Source organism: Bactrocera oleae, chromosome 6, assembly GCF_042242935.1.
Source record: "Bactrocera oleae isolate idBacOlea1 chromosome 6, idBacOlea1, whole genome shotgun sequence".
Classification (NCBI taxonomy): domain Eukaryota; kingdom Metazoa; phylum Arthropoda; class Insecta; order Diptera; family Tephritidae; genus Bactrocera; species Bactrocera oleae.
Genome location: NC_091540.1, coordinates 32072300 through 32090044, shown reverse-complemented (window position 1 = coordinate 32090044; position 17745 = coordinate 32072300).

Below are 17745 nucleotides of genomic sequence, written 5' to 3'. Positions count from 1 at the left end.
AGAGCAGCCAGTATATGGATAAGTGGAGCTCTTAAAACAATGCCAAGCCAGGCACTAAACGTCATTCTACATTTATTGCCAAGAGACCTGTTCTGTAAGCAAGTGGCAGCAAAGTCAGCTCTCAGACTGAGGGAATCCTACCAATTAGTAGCCTGCAACTAGGGCCTTTTAGGATATTTTGTTTATTCCCGTTTCTACCCATAACCACGGGTTTCCGCAATCTAATAGAATTAAAGCTAAATTCGGTCCACAATATTGCCTTCCCCACCAGAGGGGAGTGGGAAAGGGACGAGGTGGACAGGAATGCAGGAATTAGCATCTACACGGATGGATCCAAAATTGATAATCGAGTTTGAGGTGATGTCTTCTCTGCAACTTTAGACACCAAAATTGCCGTCCGCTTACCAGACCACTGCAGTGTTTTAAAGGCGGAGATCACAGCAATCAAAGAAAGCCTTGTTGTATTGATATAAAGTGAAAAAAGGGGAATATATATACATACGGATAGCCAAGCGGCCTTGAAATCACTGATGTCTCCTATGGTCTCATCAAAGATAGTGAAAGCATGTCTTGATCTATTAGAGGATCTAACATCCTACTTCACGATAAACCTGCAATGGGTTCTAGGGCATAGTGAAATCGTTCCTGAAATAGTGGAAATTTGTATGCCTCTGGCAACTCTCAAACACTTAATCAGTAAACATACTATAATTCTAGCTGAGTATCGGGGGAGATAATCAATAACTTGCTCAACCAGCAGACTAAAATGGCAGGAATGGAGCGTGAGTCACACAAGCCGACTATTAACATTCAAAACTAATGATATAAGAACTGTGATGAGAGTACTAACAGGTCACTGTCTAATTGGTAGGCGTGCCAGCAGGCTAGGTGTACCTTATAACGACTATTGTAGAAGCTGTCAGGAAGTAGAAGAAGAGGAGACCGTATAACATCTTCTATGCGAATGTAAAGCTCTATACAGGAAAAGAGTCGCAACTATAGGTTGAGGGTTCCTTGATGACGTATCGGAAGTTGCTAATATAAAACTATTTGTACAGATGAGCTTCATCAGAAGCACAGGTTGGTTCAGAGAGGAGACGAGAGAGTGAGGAAACATTAGTCACGGTGGTATCACAATGGGCCTCCTCTAGGCCTAGGTGGATGACGTGTTAGCAAAATGAACACAAGTAGTGGACGCAACTGTATGTACATATGTAAGCATTCCTATAAAGCTAGTTTTTGAAATTTTCGGAACAAGAGTAAAAATTACGTTCTTAAAAACTTTACAAAATTTGAACCTACAACTATACTCACAGATGTTCTGCAGCAGCAAGAGATCACACCGTTTACATTTTCCGACGTGACACTTTTTTGATGCACACGTCGAAGGAGAGAAAGGCGTGATTTGAGAGCCAGGAAATAACTTGAGTTACCATCTTACATTAGCTATTTTAAGCCCATAGAAGATCTCTGGGGTATTTGTCTGTCCTTCAAAATACACGAAATTTATTGAAATTGTATCTTTTCTTAAATATTTAATATCCAAAAATTAATCGTATTATTATATCGAAATACTTTCAGGTGTTGGAAAAACTTTATATTAAAAACAAGAAAAAACGGTAGCTTCGGTTGCACTGAAGCTATAATATATAATAGTATATGATAGAGTGGCCCGATATTGGCGATTCCGACAACTGAGCAGCTTGGAGAGAAAAGGACGTGTGTAAAATTTCAGATCGATATCTAAAAAACTCAGGGACTAGTTAGCGTATATACAGACGGACAGACAGGATTATAATAATATTTGGTATTTTATCAAATTACGTATAACATATTACAGGTTATAGACTTACTTAATTTTTTTTTTTACTACTTTTACATCGTGTCAGCGACAAATAGTTTAAATCTTCAAATGAGATATAACTAAACACATACCTGTATAAACTCGTCTGAAGAGGCTATATTAAAACAAGTGAGAAAAGGCTATTTTCGAGTGTAATCAAACATTTCATACTCTTGAAACTTGTTGTTGGCAAAACTTCATTTCAAAAATATTGTGAAAGAATTAAACACATATTATTCGACGAAATATACATATATATATCTGACATAAACTTCACCGAAGAGGCTGAATTGAATACCATATATTGAGTTAATGTGCAAAATATCAACCAGAAGATCGGAACCATAATGTTTATTGGAATAACTAAAATTATTATTAATATGTTGCACAGTATAATCTCACATAATTTCGGCATTAAATTAAAGTACAGTGGGCGACAAAAGTCTACGTACGACCCATATTTTTTGATGTCTTGCTAAATGCAAAAATAATATGGAAAAAGTAATGATGCAGTTGTGTTTTTAATATATTTTTAATAGAAAATTATGAAAAAATTTATTTCATTACAAGCATAAAAAATTGTTCCCCAAAAACTAGAAAAAAACATTGACAAAAATCTACGTACGTCATGTATGGTATAATTTATGTTCTTTCTGCAAACTAGAAAGTAACGGAATAGTACCGTTTCTACTAATTCTGTGCTTATACTTTACATAAGGCTTCATTTTAATTACATTTCAATATAGTCGCGTATAGTTTACACCACGTTTAGTTGTCACATTGGCTTCTCGAAAAGAAATTTCAACCGATGTGCCAAAACTGGTTGTAAAATATAATTAATATAATACGGAGAAGAAAATATTTAGTGATATATCGAAATTGCTAAGTTTAGGTAAATCAACAGTTTAAACCACGTACATATGAAAACTTTAGAAAAATAGAAGTGTTGAAAACAAGCCGCGAACAGGTCGACTGAAAAAGCTTAGTCGGAGAAATGTTTTTTTTATTTTAAAAGAAGTTTATAAGAACCCAAAAATATATATGTTCATTCCAGAACAGTTCAAAGGGCTTGAAATGGCAATGAATTACATAGCAGAACTCCACGCAGGAAACCCCTTATCAGTGAAAAGAACCGAAAGCTTCGTTTGGAATTCTCTCACAAGTATATAGATAAAGACCTTGATTTTTGGAGACAAGTTGTATTCACAGACGAATCCAAATACAACATTTTTGGATGTAATAGAAAAGCCAAGCTTTGGAGAAGAGCTAATAGAGCAATGAACCCCAAACACCTCATCTCTACTGGTGAGCATGGTGGTGGAAATGTCATGGTTTGGGGCGCTGTGGCTGCATCTGGAGTAGGAAACTTAGTTTTAGTGGAAAGAAACATGGATCGATATCAGATAAGAATATATAATATTAGAAAAAAATTTAAAAGCTCTTCCAGCAGGATAACGACCTGAAGCACACGGCTCACATTATAAAAGAATGGCTACTTCACGTCAATTAAATACACCACCACAGAGCCCTGATTTAAATGTTATTGGGAGATTTTGGAACGCAAGGTGAGAAAACATATCATCACAAGTACGAACACATTAAGAGAGAAACTGCAGGAGGAATTGCAACAAATAACACCCGTTGAGCTTGAAAATTTAGTTTCTTCAATTCCTAGACGCTTGCAAGCAGTGGGCCAACAAAATATTAATTTTTAAGTTATCGTGCTTTATTAAAGTTTTTTATATCAAAATGCTAGTCATACGTAGACTTTTGTCAATCATGCTTTATAGTTTTTGTGAACAGTGTTTTATGCTTGTAATGGAATCAATTCGTACGTAGACTTTTGTCGCTTACTGTATATCCCATATTATACGTTCAGTTAATTTTGCTAAACTATCTTACATATTGACCAATCGGTATAAGACCAACCGGAAGTTTAAAAATCTTTTATAGCACACTTCAAGTGCATTATTCGTGCAAAGTTTTATCCCGTTACATACATGTATATATGTATATTGGTGCTTGTTTTGTATATTGGAAAGTGAAAGAATCAGATTTAATTTGTAATTGTGTTGTATGAAAAGTAGGCATGGTTAAAGTCCATTTTCGCACTGTTACATAAGAGTATTAGAGCAATGTTACCAACCAAATTTGGTATAAATTGGTTGACTTGGTCCCGAGATATGGGTTTTCAACTAAATGTGGGCGGTGCTACCTCTCTGATACCCCTCCCTAATGCAATTCGTTATGCTAAATATCAGCTTTTAATCGTATTGTGAAACATACATATTGTTATTTATTGGTTTGCGATTAATAGCGTTTTGTGGGCGCCAAGAAAAGAAATATGTGTACCAAGTTTCGTCAAGATATCTCAATTTTTGGGTTGATGTGGAAGACGTCAAACAGGGGATCGGATTTTATTATATTAGGGATTTGATGTTTGGACCAAGATCTATACCAATTCCATTCATATTCAGTGGTAAACTATATAGTTTTTAAGGATACTTGTGCACTTAATTTCATTGAAATATCACCTATTTTCACCAGCATAAACGGTTTTAAGCCAAGTGGGAAAGTCAGAAATCACACATTACCAATCAGGAGAGGGTATAGACTGATGCATTAACGCTTGGCATTACTCAAGTATTCGCAAGATCTTATTTCCTAGAAATTTTGTGAAAATAATTCACACACACGGCATTAACCAACATATTGAGGAAAGTATGGCAATGAGGTTGGACACGTAGGGAAGACAGACAAGGATACCGAAATAAAGAGTGAAATGTATGAGAAAAAGGTATACACTTTCTTTTGACTCTGACAATATATTGGTTTTTATCTCACAACGTACTGAGTCAATCAATCGAAAAACTGTCAAAGACAAATTTTTAGCGCGAATAAATACGTTTTCAGCACCGTATAGTATGACATGATGCGACACGTAACACTTGTACTATGGACAATAACGCCATCTCTTAGATAAAAACCGAACGAACTTTTTACTTTACCTAATATAGCCCTATATCTAACTCGATTAGTTTGAGGTGATACATACAACCGTTAGGTGAACAAAACACATGTTAAAAAACCAAAAAAGTAAACAAATTGCCTCTAAAGTGTCCAAACTTCTTAATAACAAATAGTTTTTCGTGAAAATCTAACGGTACTTTCTAAAAATAGCCTTGAAGTTGTGATCACTTGTTCGATTTTTAAGAGCAGGTGCACGCAGCGTGATTATTTCACAACAAAAGTATAAAGTGGTCAGGCGATTTATTACGTTTAGGAATTTAACTTCTTTTTAATGGATTTTGACGTTAAAGGTATTTATTCTATTTTACAAAATTTACAAAAGCTAACTTGTGTTGTAGTTATTCTTAAATCGATACTTTAGTTTACCCTGTATTTTATGCATTTTATGTGCGTCTTTATTATGTTTACATAAAGTTTTAGTTGTGTTGCCCCGATTGCCCCATTAATTTTTTTCAGTGTATTTGTGTATACCTTAAGGTAATAAAAACGTTAAGTGTGCCTGCCTTAATTTGCCTATTTGCGTATAATCTGCAATATACTAACGTCATCTTTTTCATTCAAAGTCAAATTTGCCCAATATATCTGCCGATATTATGAGAATTGATTGCCTGAGATAGTGTGCCTGCCTTAATTTGCCTATTTGCGTATAATCTGCAATATACTAACGTCATCTTTTTCATTCAAAGTCAAATTTGCCTAATATATCTGCCGATATTATGAGAATTGATAAAGATTTAACAGCCTAAACTTTGTTGCAAGCCATATCTTCAAGTTACAAGATTAATTCAGAAAAATTTGGAGACTATGCTCTTGAACCCGCAAATCAACTGGTTGCCAAATATCCCTGGTACTCCCTCCATCGGTTCATAACTTTAACTTCCTTGTTTTGAAGTTATAAAACAATCCTTGGTTCCGATAGGAGATCTTTCTGAAGAAACAGCAGGGATAGGGATTAAAGATATAAAAAGGTTCCGATTACAATATGCACGGAAAATGGAGGAATCAGGCGTCGCTTCAAATACAGATTTAATGAACAAATTGCTTTTAATCTCTGATCCCTTTATTACTGGGCAACGAAAATTTGATTATAACCACAAATCAACGCTACTTAAGTCAATTATAGACTTACTTGATGAGACGATATGAAAATTATTTGTGAAATTGTTGTTCGTTTTCGAATTATAATATATAAATATTTTTCTTGGTTATTTCTCTGCTATCGAAACATTTTTGAGTACCGCCAATCAATGCGAATATTCTTAAAAGTGTGTATTTTACTTTCGTATTTTATTATTATTATTACTCTTGCAACATGTTGCTACAGAGTATAACAGTTTTGTTCACCTAACGGTAGTTTGTATCACCTAGAACTAATCGAGAGAGATATAGGGTTATAATATGTACATATATATAAATGATTAGGATGACGAGACGAGTTAAAATCCGGGTGTCTGTCTGTCTATCCGTCCGTCCAATTGTCCTTCTGTCCGTCTGTGCAAGCGATAACTTGAGTAAAAATGAAGATATCTTAATGAAACTTGGTATACGTGTTCCTTGGCAAAAAAGTGAGGACGAGTTCGTAGATGGACCACTGCCACGCCCACATAACGCCATTAATCGAAAAAGTATAACATTACTAAATTAAGATATAAAACTGTAATTTCATACAGGGGATTGTAGCAAGGAGCACCTGGGAGTTAAAAGGGCGGGGCTCCGCCCTTTAAGGGGTTAATGTACGTTTCTCCCAAAACGTTTATTATCCTGACGTTCCTATGTCGCGTTGTGAAAATGGGCGCAATTGGACACAACCACGCGTACTCCTCATATAGCACAATTTTAAACTCTATATGGTTCTTTTACTCTCTACCTTGGTCTAATGCTCATATTCTTAATATAATTAGGCAAGTCACAAGCTTTGTCTTATGTCGTATTTCAATAGTCTTAAAAAATACGACACGAGCACCCCTTAATCGTTGTATGTCATATTGTAAAATTCCTACACTTCACCAGCTGCTAGTGAAAAATTAATACTATGTTCGCACCGACACAAAATTCGTGTTTTCATAGACAAAAGAGGTGTAATTTATTATTGTTTCTTCGAAAATCATGGCCTAAAATTAATGAGATAATAATTAAATAATTTTTCGATTTTGGAAAAATTTCAAATAATAGAAATATATTTTCACATTTTCATGAACAAACATGAAGCAGAGCTTCGATAGTGTATTTCTGCAAAATGGCGGATATCGAAATACGTTTTAAAAGGTTGGAACCTTCGAATGATTTTCCCTAAAGCTTCTTTCAAGTCAATGAACCGAGTTTTGCAGTACCCAACCACTTGATCGTATTCGTCTTCAGAAATCTCGCAGATTGACTTTAATGCTTCTGTACGAATGGTGTGGATGTAAAAATGTGCGTGGATCTGAACAACAATGCTCTCTATTTCGACATCTAGTGCATTACATGCGTTACGAATCCAATTATGCACGATATGCGCTGCACAAGCTACACCAAATATGTTCGATTTTAATTTCTTTAATATTACAAAAACATTTCCTTCACTTTTCCCATTAACGCGGCCGAAATTAACATTTTTACCACAGTAAGCGATCAATTTACCAGTCAAATCAAAATATTCCAAAACTCTTTTAATCAATGAAAAAATCATATCCAATCTTTCACCTTTTTCTTGTGAAAGTTCAATTGTTTTAACATTCAATGGAAGAAAAAACAGATTGACGACATGAAACATCTTGATTTCTTTGCGATTGGAAGCGACGTTCGACAAACAAGTGAATCGGGCTTTCTGTAAATCAGACTTGAGGCATTCGAATGCGTATGGTGCAAAAACATTGGTTATTATCTCTTCACTTTTTGTTCTTGAACACGAAAATTTTTTCATTTGGAAGCAGGTTCGAAATATTTTGGTTGCGCAGTCATCTGATCTACTATAAAAAGTTTGAAAAAATTCTAATCGGATTGTTATTGATTTCTTGAATAACAAACCTGAAACTGTAGTTCTCATCATTTGTATGGTACGCCCACACGCCTTCCATATTCGATAGATTCAAATTTGGTTTCTCTCTCACTGTGTGCTTCTTTGTCTTCAAATGATTTTCAATATCATTACTTCCACCAGCAGCAACCGAAAAAGTTGCATTACATTTGTCGCAATGAACGTTGGAATCGTCATAAGTGACTTTCAAAAGAGAATATTTTTTTCTTCTAATTATCGTTGAAAACACACTTTCGTTTCGACATTTCACAAAGTAATATTTATTCGTAAATATTTATGCTTCAAATACACAAAATTATTATATGTTTCATTTTGAATGTTGAATGAAAGTAATGAGTTGTCAGTGAACAACGCTGACGTTCGCGCCAAAATCTGCTACAGAATTCAAAACATTTAAACCGAATGTAGAAATATAATACAGGGTGGGCCATCTACATTGTTGTATTTTTGTTCCGTTTATTGAGAAATTTTCTTTTGTTTTTTAATTTCTAAGGCCGGGACGCTTAACTCGAAACCTTGTTCACCTAATTTCATTAAAATATCACACATTTTGACCAACTTAAACGGTTTGAAGTCAGGTGGAAAGACGAAAATTATTATTATATTGGGGCCAGAGAAAGGGATGGACTGATAGCGTTGACATTGCTCAGATATACTCAAGAACATATTTTCAAGCAATTTTATAAACAAGTATATGTATATAACTTACACAATGACCGACACATTCGGCATAAGATTCGTTAGAATAAAATATAATATGAACATTATAAGTAGTCAAAGAGAGATGGGGTAATTCGTAGATTAAATTCATACATTTTCGGCAATAAACTGTATTATATCTTCAGTAAATTTTACTAAGATATCTTAAACATTGAATTACTTATATATACGGTATAAGGCCAACTGGAAGTTTGAAAATCTTATATTAAGTATATGGGAGATAGGGGAACCGATGAACCGATTTTATCTATTATTGGCAATACCACATATTGTAGATGCTTTCTGAGTTTCATTAAGGTATCTCACATACGTATAAAATGACCAATGCACATATATGGAGTAAAGTTAGTCGGATGTTTGAAAATCTTGATATTAGTTAAAATTTTTTACCTGATTTAGTTCATTTTAGTCACAACGGTGCATTATTAGAAAATTATGCTCACTTAATTTTATTAAGGTAACGGTGTCTGGGAGCTTGAAGAGTTTTGCTCCGATTTTCACAATTTTAAAGGCAAGGTGGCATATCTTAAAGGCAGTATTTTTACAAAGTCTTATGCCGATATAATCATTGGTTGTTAATTTATATACTGGAAAGAGAACGAAGCGAAGGAATTCAAAGTTGTGTTATATGGGAAGTAGGTTAAACTTCACATCGAATTTGGTGGAAATCGGTAGAGTAGGTCCGGAGTTATGTGATTACAGTTAAAGGTGGGCGGTGCCAGGTCATAGTCCAATTTTGACACTGACTCTTATAAAGTTTTCTTTTACCTTCCCGGATGTAAAATTTAATATGTGTCTGTCGCTTTTAGTTTTTGAGTTACAGCACTTTTTTAGTGAGCGGGGTTATAAGTCGAGTTCGCTCATTTTTACAATTTCAGTGGAGATTTGTTCTGAGCAAATTTTGGTTTAAGTGGTTGGGAGATATGTACATCAAACCTATTAATGGCGGGTCCACGCCCACTTTATTGGTTTTCGATTTATTGCGTGGCAATGGTCCGAATCCACTCATCTATAATACTAATATTGCCAAGTTCATCAAGATATCTTAATTTTTACTCAAGGTACAGCTTGTACAGATGGACGCAAGGACAGACAGACATCTGTATTTTAAATCGTAGTAGCGTAATTTGTCTAAAAATTGTCATAGACATAATTAAACCAAACACAATACAGAAAATTCAAGATGAAAATTACAATAATAAATAAATTTTTATACATTACGATTCTCCCAACAATTCGAAGGATTACTAGGATACGACATAATATAACAATTAAAAGCCAAAATCTGTCTAGAAAACAAATGTATTGAATTAGATAATTTCCATTATAAATTTATAAACGATAAATTCAATATAAACAACGAAATTATTAAATAATTCTGAAATTTATAAGAAACAAGAAATAGAAAATAAAAATATTTTAGAACAAACCATTTAAAAAGTGAAGAAAAATCAGAGTTACAAAAATCTTAAATAAATATGAAGCTATTTTTCACTTTTGCTAACACTATTAAACATAATATTGTATAAAATCATTAACAAAGATGAGGTCCCGCTTATACAAATTCATATACGTAGGCACCCTTATATTCATAGGCAGGAAGTAGACAATCAAAGTAAAGAAATGCTTGATCAGGAAATCATACGCCACAGTTAATCCCCATATTGTTCACCAATTTGGGTGGTACCAAAAAAGGCAGATCCCTCTGGTAAACAAAAATGGAGAATTGTCGTCGACTATGGAAAGTTGAATAACATTACAGTGGACGATAGATATCCTATCCCCAATATGGATGGAAAATTAGGCAAATTAGGAAGAAGTAATATCACCACAATTCACTTAACTAAGGGATTTCATCAAATAGAAACGCGTCCTGAAAGTATAGAAAAAACTGCATTCAATGTCTACGTATGTCATTTGATCTAAAAATAATTCGACAACATTCCAAATACTGCTTAATAACCCAACGATTAGCCTCCTCCCGCCCAAACGACGCGAGGGGTGCAATTCGCATACGTGCGGAATTAGCCGAGTCAGAAAAGGCAAGAGAGTTTTTTAAGTGTTGAGATCTAAAACTGCTCAGCCACAGAAACAAAATTTCAACAGCTAAGATTTATAGTTACAATATACTTGTAATAAATTGTTACATTTTCATTAATTAAGAGAAAACAATAAAGTCTTTTTAATTTGGAAAATTGAGTCAGATAAGTCAAATGTGCTGGAATGAAAATTAAAATCATGACATATACGGCGGAATGGCTCGTTTAGTTCAAAATTTGGTCTACAGGATTTTAGCAGTAAAGGTCTAAACTGCCTCGAAAGGCGAACCGGGATATTAAATTTAATTTCAGGCAGGAGAAAAGAACTGCAAACTGTTCCATTCAAGACTTTCACTAAGAATATTATGCCAAGCATTTCCCTACGACTAGAAAGTGTAGGTAGATTAATAAGTTTTAAACGACTAGTGTATGGAGGTAGACTTACTCTAGATTGATAAATATAAACCTTAAGGAACTTATTGGTAAATACTATTTAATTATATTTAGTACCACATTTCGACTCGCGTGATAGAGTCTTCTCGAAATTAAAATATGCCAATTTAAAAAGTAAGGAAGGCCTATTTTCGGGTGTAACCGGCTACTGCTATATATCGAATTTCGAACAGGTATACGAGTATGGCGGCTAAGAAAGTATTGATCCAACTCAATCCATTTTTGACATACAGACATAATATTATCAGTAAATGATAATTCTCCCCGAAATTCAATTATATATCTCATACATTAACCGACAATTTTAGTAAAAAGTCGACCATGGACACTGGGTCCACTTTTTCGATATATGGGTCTTGAACAGTTATGGTCCGATTTTGACAATTTGTTTACTTGAGATGGCTTATCTTAAGGGTACTCTTTTAGCAAATTTGTATATCAATATATTCATTAGTGGCTAATTTGTATACTGGGAAGTGAAATAATCAGATGGAACTTAAATTTGTGTAATATGGGAAGTAGGCGTTACAACCACCTCGTGTTGCACTGTAATTGAAACGTGTCAAGATAATATTACTTACCAAATTTGGTTGAAAGTGGTAAAGAGAGATACGGGCCAAAGGTGGGCGGTATCACGTCCATCGTCCTACTTTTATATTGGCTCTTATAAAGCTTAATTGTAACATCCTATGTGCAAAATTCAAAATATTTCACTTGTTTATTTATTGAGTTATCGCACTTTTAGTATTTTCCAATAAAACCTTTATATGGGAAGTGGGCGGGGCCATCACTCGATTGCACCCATTTTCACACTGACGGTAAAGGTGCCTAAAGCATTTGTTCTGAGTGAATTTGGTTATTACAGCTTTAGTGGTTTAGGAGATATGCACATTATACCTATTGGGGGGCGAGAGCACGCCCACTTTTTAAAAAAGTTGTAAACTGCAGATGCCCCTCCCTAATGCGAGATGTTATACCAAATAACAGTCGTGTTTCATATTGTGGAGCTTGGTTATGACAATTTATTGGCTTTCGATTAATTGCGTTTTGTGAGCGCGGCAGTGGTCCGATTATGCCCATCTACAATACCAACTTTCTATGGTGCCAAGAAACATGTATACCAAGTTTCATCAAAATTATCTCAATTTTTATTCAAGTTAGACAAGAGCGGATATCTCAAGCGAGAAACAGATTTCCTTATAAACGTTGTAATCTCGGAAGTTATTAAACCAAATTCTAATAAAATAAGAGCCATAATAAATTATAGTTCTTTTTTTGTAGCCTTTATTTATAAATTGCACCATATTGGGTGCATCAAAGAATTATGTGAAAAAGCAAAGTAAAGAACATTTGTGACTCAATGTATTCCTATCGACAAACTTTTTTTGAGTCCGCATTTGATCAAATTGACAATAAAGGTTTGACAGACACCTACAATCTATATAACGACTTTGTCGGTAATCTGATATAAATATCATTTCTCTTTTTGAATGAATTGTTAGATCGCTATTAATCTATTGTTGACTCTACTTTTTATATATTCACAGCATGCGATTTTGTGTTTAAAGGCCCTTGTTAGAGAATCGATGGTAAATTTTCAATTCGCTAAGCTATTCGTATGTTCGGAGTACATACTAAATTAATCGAAGTCAAACAGAACGCTCGCACTATTAAAATTCTTTACGTATTCGGATCCAAGTTTGAATTTCTGAGTATTGGTTGTGTAAATATGAGTATGCTTACTTAATGTCAATAAGATATCTTAAAAATCCAACGATATAGATAATACATAGGTAGTTGGAATGACGAAAATCATTATATTGGTTAAAAAAGGCTTAAGGATCTGGACCGTTTTCTTCCATAATTTTTAAGATATTTTATTAGACATATATTATAAAGTCAAGCAGAAGGGCATAGATCCTAAAGAGAATATGGACCTAAGGGAAGGTACATACATAAGTATGTGTATGTAGGATCACGATTTCTGATAATTTGTGTTTTATTATTTTTGTCCATAGCTAAGCTAAGCTTGTTTGGTATGGCTTTGTTGTTAATGAGAAACGTTCAATTGTCAAAACTTTCCGTATCTTTACTTAGCTTTATCAACACCTGAAATAAAATATCAATTTTCATTTAAAAATATACGTACGAGTATGTTAGTAAACATACATATGTATGTATATGTTGTTAGTGTGTGTGTATACATAAATATGTAATATGCGAACAATGAAACACTAATCTTTCTTCCGTTTCACTCATTATAACACCTTCAGCAAAACCGAGAAATCTCTTTCCTGCTTCACAATCAAATCAAACCTGTTTATATACAAATGCCCTTGATAACAAATACCAGATCCATTGTGCTCTTTCCAATTTTAATACCCACACTCAACTGTATTTTTTCGCCACGACACAAAAGGCTATTTAGGAGGCGATCACTGCAATGCTTCGAAATCAAAGGAATGACAATCAAAGCATTGGAAATAAGCGTCGCACTTTTCTATTCAAAACACACAATCGACAAGGTGTGTGCAAGTTATGAAGAGGATGAAACAGCTTATAAGCCCAGCTAAAGAACTATGAAGAGGAGGTGTGGATTGCAAGCAGGCAGCATCTGAAGAGTCAAATTGATTTGTGAAGGCGCGTGGAGAAAAAAATATTTCAAACTTTCTATTTTTATGATTCCACAAACAACACAACGGAATTACAACACAATCAAAGTGAAAGACTTGCGCCGCATTTAAATACGATTTAAGAAGAAGAAGAACACGAAAAGGAAGTTCACATACATAAACACATACAAGTCTCAGATATATTCGCACGTGAATATTTTGAATAAAAAAATATTTCCTAAAGAGCGCGACTGTTTTTTAGAGGGGAAGGGTAAGAAAATACCCACGAAGTAGAAAATAATATTGGACAAGAAGGATACCAGCGAATAGCAGACAATGACAAAACATTAAGCTATCAAGTTAAGCATAAAACGTCTTATTTTAATGCTCCAATAGCATTGAGCACAATAACTAAATTTTAAAATATACTCTGAAAATAAAATTACCCACATGTGCCTCGTGTGTACATTTAGAAATACTACCTAACATATGGAATAATAAATAAATATATTATAGATATATTGTCATCAAAAGGAGGCGTATCTGGTAAAGTCTTGAATTATGGCTCTTGTAAAGTGCATGTGTACATATGTATGTATCTACCTAAGAGTACGCACCCGTTTTATTTAAGTATCTCTTTTGTCGTGTCTCAACTTTTAATATACATATGTATTTATATGTAAAGTAAGCAACTATGTATTAGGGGGGCATGTTTTTTTTCCGCTTGGTTCTCTGAATGGTTGATAGACACCTCTTAAAAAGTCTCTCCAAGTATGAGTACGTATGACTTTTTCTATTTGATTATAAGAAAAAATATAGAAAACTGAAAGGCGTTGAACTTTCCCTTTACAATTAAGAGCTTAAACTTTATGCGAACTGTTTAAAATTATGCAAACAGAAAAACTTTCTACAAATCAAGAGAAATCTGCTTAAGAGAAAAAAAGAAAGAAATCGAAATCTTCAAAGACAAGTACATCAGTTGGAAATCATGTACGATTATGGATTGGCGGAAAAAAGATTTGTCAACGAAATTAAAGAGGCTGTCGGAGATATATCCGTACTCAAATCTATTGAAAATTTGGGCCAACATTCTATCCATCAAAGATTTTCCAATTCATGGGACTTCAGCAGATGATAGATGATGATTAACTATGATTCGAAGGAGCCGGATCTTATCCCATTACATGAAGAGGTTTTATCTGTCTCTAGGTGGAACTTATCTGCAGTTGTTATTCTTGCGGTTGATTTCAATTGAAGGAAAGCGACATAATAAACACAGTTCCAATTGAATTACGTGGTGCTTATCTGCACCGGAAGCATCCAGATCTCGAATTCGCGACAGCCACCATCAAAAATTTGGAGAGTTTAGCTGCAATTTTAGGTCCTCAACGGGTTCTTTTCATCTCACAAGATGATAAGCCAGAGTTCCAATTGGAATAATAGCAACTAACAAAGAAGCTACGATCTTAATGCGGGAACCTGGTGTTCACACAGATTTGCGATACTATTTACGATGACAGTGCCAGTTTCTTTCAAAAATTAACGATTTTACCATATATGCCCTTTAATACGCAGTGGGAGTAAAACTACAATTATTTATATTTTATGGGACAATCAAATGCTGTCACGTATTTAGGGTCAACATATATCCTCGTCAGAAGTGGTAAATATTCGCCATCAACAGCGAATACTCATGCCGCTTGAAATTTTTACGAAATATAATTAAAACTACATCTTCTTCAATGGACAATATTAATTGTGAATCTAAAAGCAATATGAAGGCAATTATTAATATGACTGTTGACGGTGATCTTGATTATGATTTAAATGATTTGTACATTGCTACTAATGCATCTGGTACCTACAATAGTGTAGAAAGACGCATGGCTCCACTGAGCAAAGAACTTTCTGGGCAAATTTTATTATTTGATCAATATGGAAGTCATTTGGACAACAAAGGTATGACTGTTGATGAAAAGACAGAAAAGAACAATGTTCAGTTTGCTGGCGACGCTCTTGCTGAAGTATGAAACAACATTGTCATCAATGGTCATGAAGCTTTTAAGGAATACGCGCCACATATTTGAAGTCATGTTAAGCATGGTTTCTTATATTCTCCTCATCATTTGCAACAAACCGATCCTGCTGAGATAACGGCAGTACAACTATTAAATGATTGTATATGTAAATTATGAGGACTGTGCATCAAAAAATCAGCCAACTTCACTCTACAAAAAATCAATCGAAAATTCGAATCCGACCTGTCAGTATAGCTGCTTGCAGAGCCAATGAAATATTGTGCATATTGCAAAATGAAAAGTTTACTGAACAAACAGCGAAAAAACGATATGATATTTTAATCGGCAGAGATACTCTCCTATCACTTGGAAATGAGTAACCAGATTGAAATCCCGCCAAATTATTGTTAGAATGGAGGAATTCGTAATGGACATTATTTTTTTGAAGAAGAAAAAAGCGCAGTTTTTCAAAGATGAGAAGTTTTCTGATAATAGTATGCCAGTATTTCGGGTTAAATCGGAACAATATTTCCTTTAAACTCCATATATCTAATAGAAAGATTTTCGAACTTCTGGCTGACTTTATACCACATATATCGGCCAATAAGTGAATTGTCTTAATAAAATTGAGAGAGCGTGTTTTTCTAATAACGGTGCTTCTTTGTATCTTGCCCTATACCCCACGTAACTAATATATGCTTTTCAAATTTCCAATTGGCTTTACGGGCTGTGTTCAAAGGAAAAGGTGAATTTTGTAGTTTTTTGAAAAGTACCTATTTATTCATTAATATCTATTTTGTTCCCTTCAAAGTAATCCCGCTCGAATATAATACACTTGTGCCAACACTTTTTCAAATCCTCGAAGCACTTCTGAAATGCGCCTTTTGGTATGGCCTTCGGCTCTTTCATCATCTCTTTTCTTTATAAACACTTTTTTGAGACAAAGTGGACCCACCGAATACCACATTCAACATTTCAAGTACCTTGGAGCACTTTATTCCAATTTTAACGCAAAATTTAAGATCCATTTTCAGTCAAAAATTGGAGCACACTAAAACGGGACTTACTTTTTCTGTTGTCAAAAACATACTACTAATCGAAATTGGCTCTTAAAGCAAGCACATGATAAACATATGTGTCCGATTATAACCAAAACAAAATATCGATAATCGAATGTACACAGCCCGCGAAAAATCAAAATTCACCTTTTCCTTTGAACACACCTCGTATATCATATATATTGAGCTATATGTAAGGTAAATATGTGAAATCGGTTCACATTGGACCTAGGTCGGGAAGTAAAATATGGTTATAAAACTAATTTAGTGTATAACTTACATATAATATAAGTTAATAAGACACAAAATTGATTGTAATCCATTAACGATTTCGTCAAACAATGCATGTTGATTTCTTTCGCAACATTAAAGTTTTGCTTACATCTGAAGGTACTCATCCAGCTTTGATCCTGGCAAGTTGCAAGAGTATGATATGTTCGGTTACGCCCGAACTTAATCCTTGTTTTCAATAGGCGTAAATATTGGCTCCATCATTTAAGTGTTTCCAATACCTAAACACATTTTTGCTTGTGAGCGACATTTTTCAACAACAATTTCCCATCCGAGGGCCGTTCTCGACATCAACTTAATAGTTGAGCCTTCATTTAGCACCCCAAATGCTACTTTAGAAGAAACCATTTTATTGGGCTTTGAAGCTTACCAAATTGAAAATTAAATTAAATTTAAATGATTACATATGCTTTGGTACGCTCATTTGTTCATACAAGGATTCAAAGTAAGTCAAGTGAAAGAAAGCCATTAAAGCCAACATTGAGCCATGTTTCCCTCGTACCAGTTCATGGGAATTACAGGTTAATTATTTTGTACTGATGCACAGATTGTTAAATATAGAACTAATATATATACTTAATATTATCGCAAACATTCACCTTAACATTTCCTATTCTATTTCACTTTTAATACTGAAATGTTGGAGTTTAGCTTAGCTTTTGCCT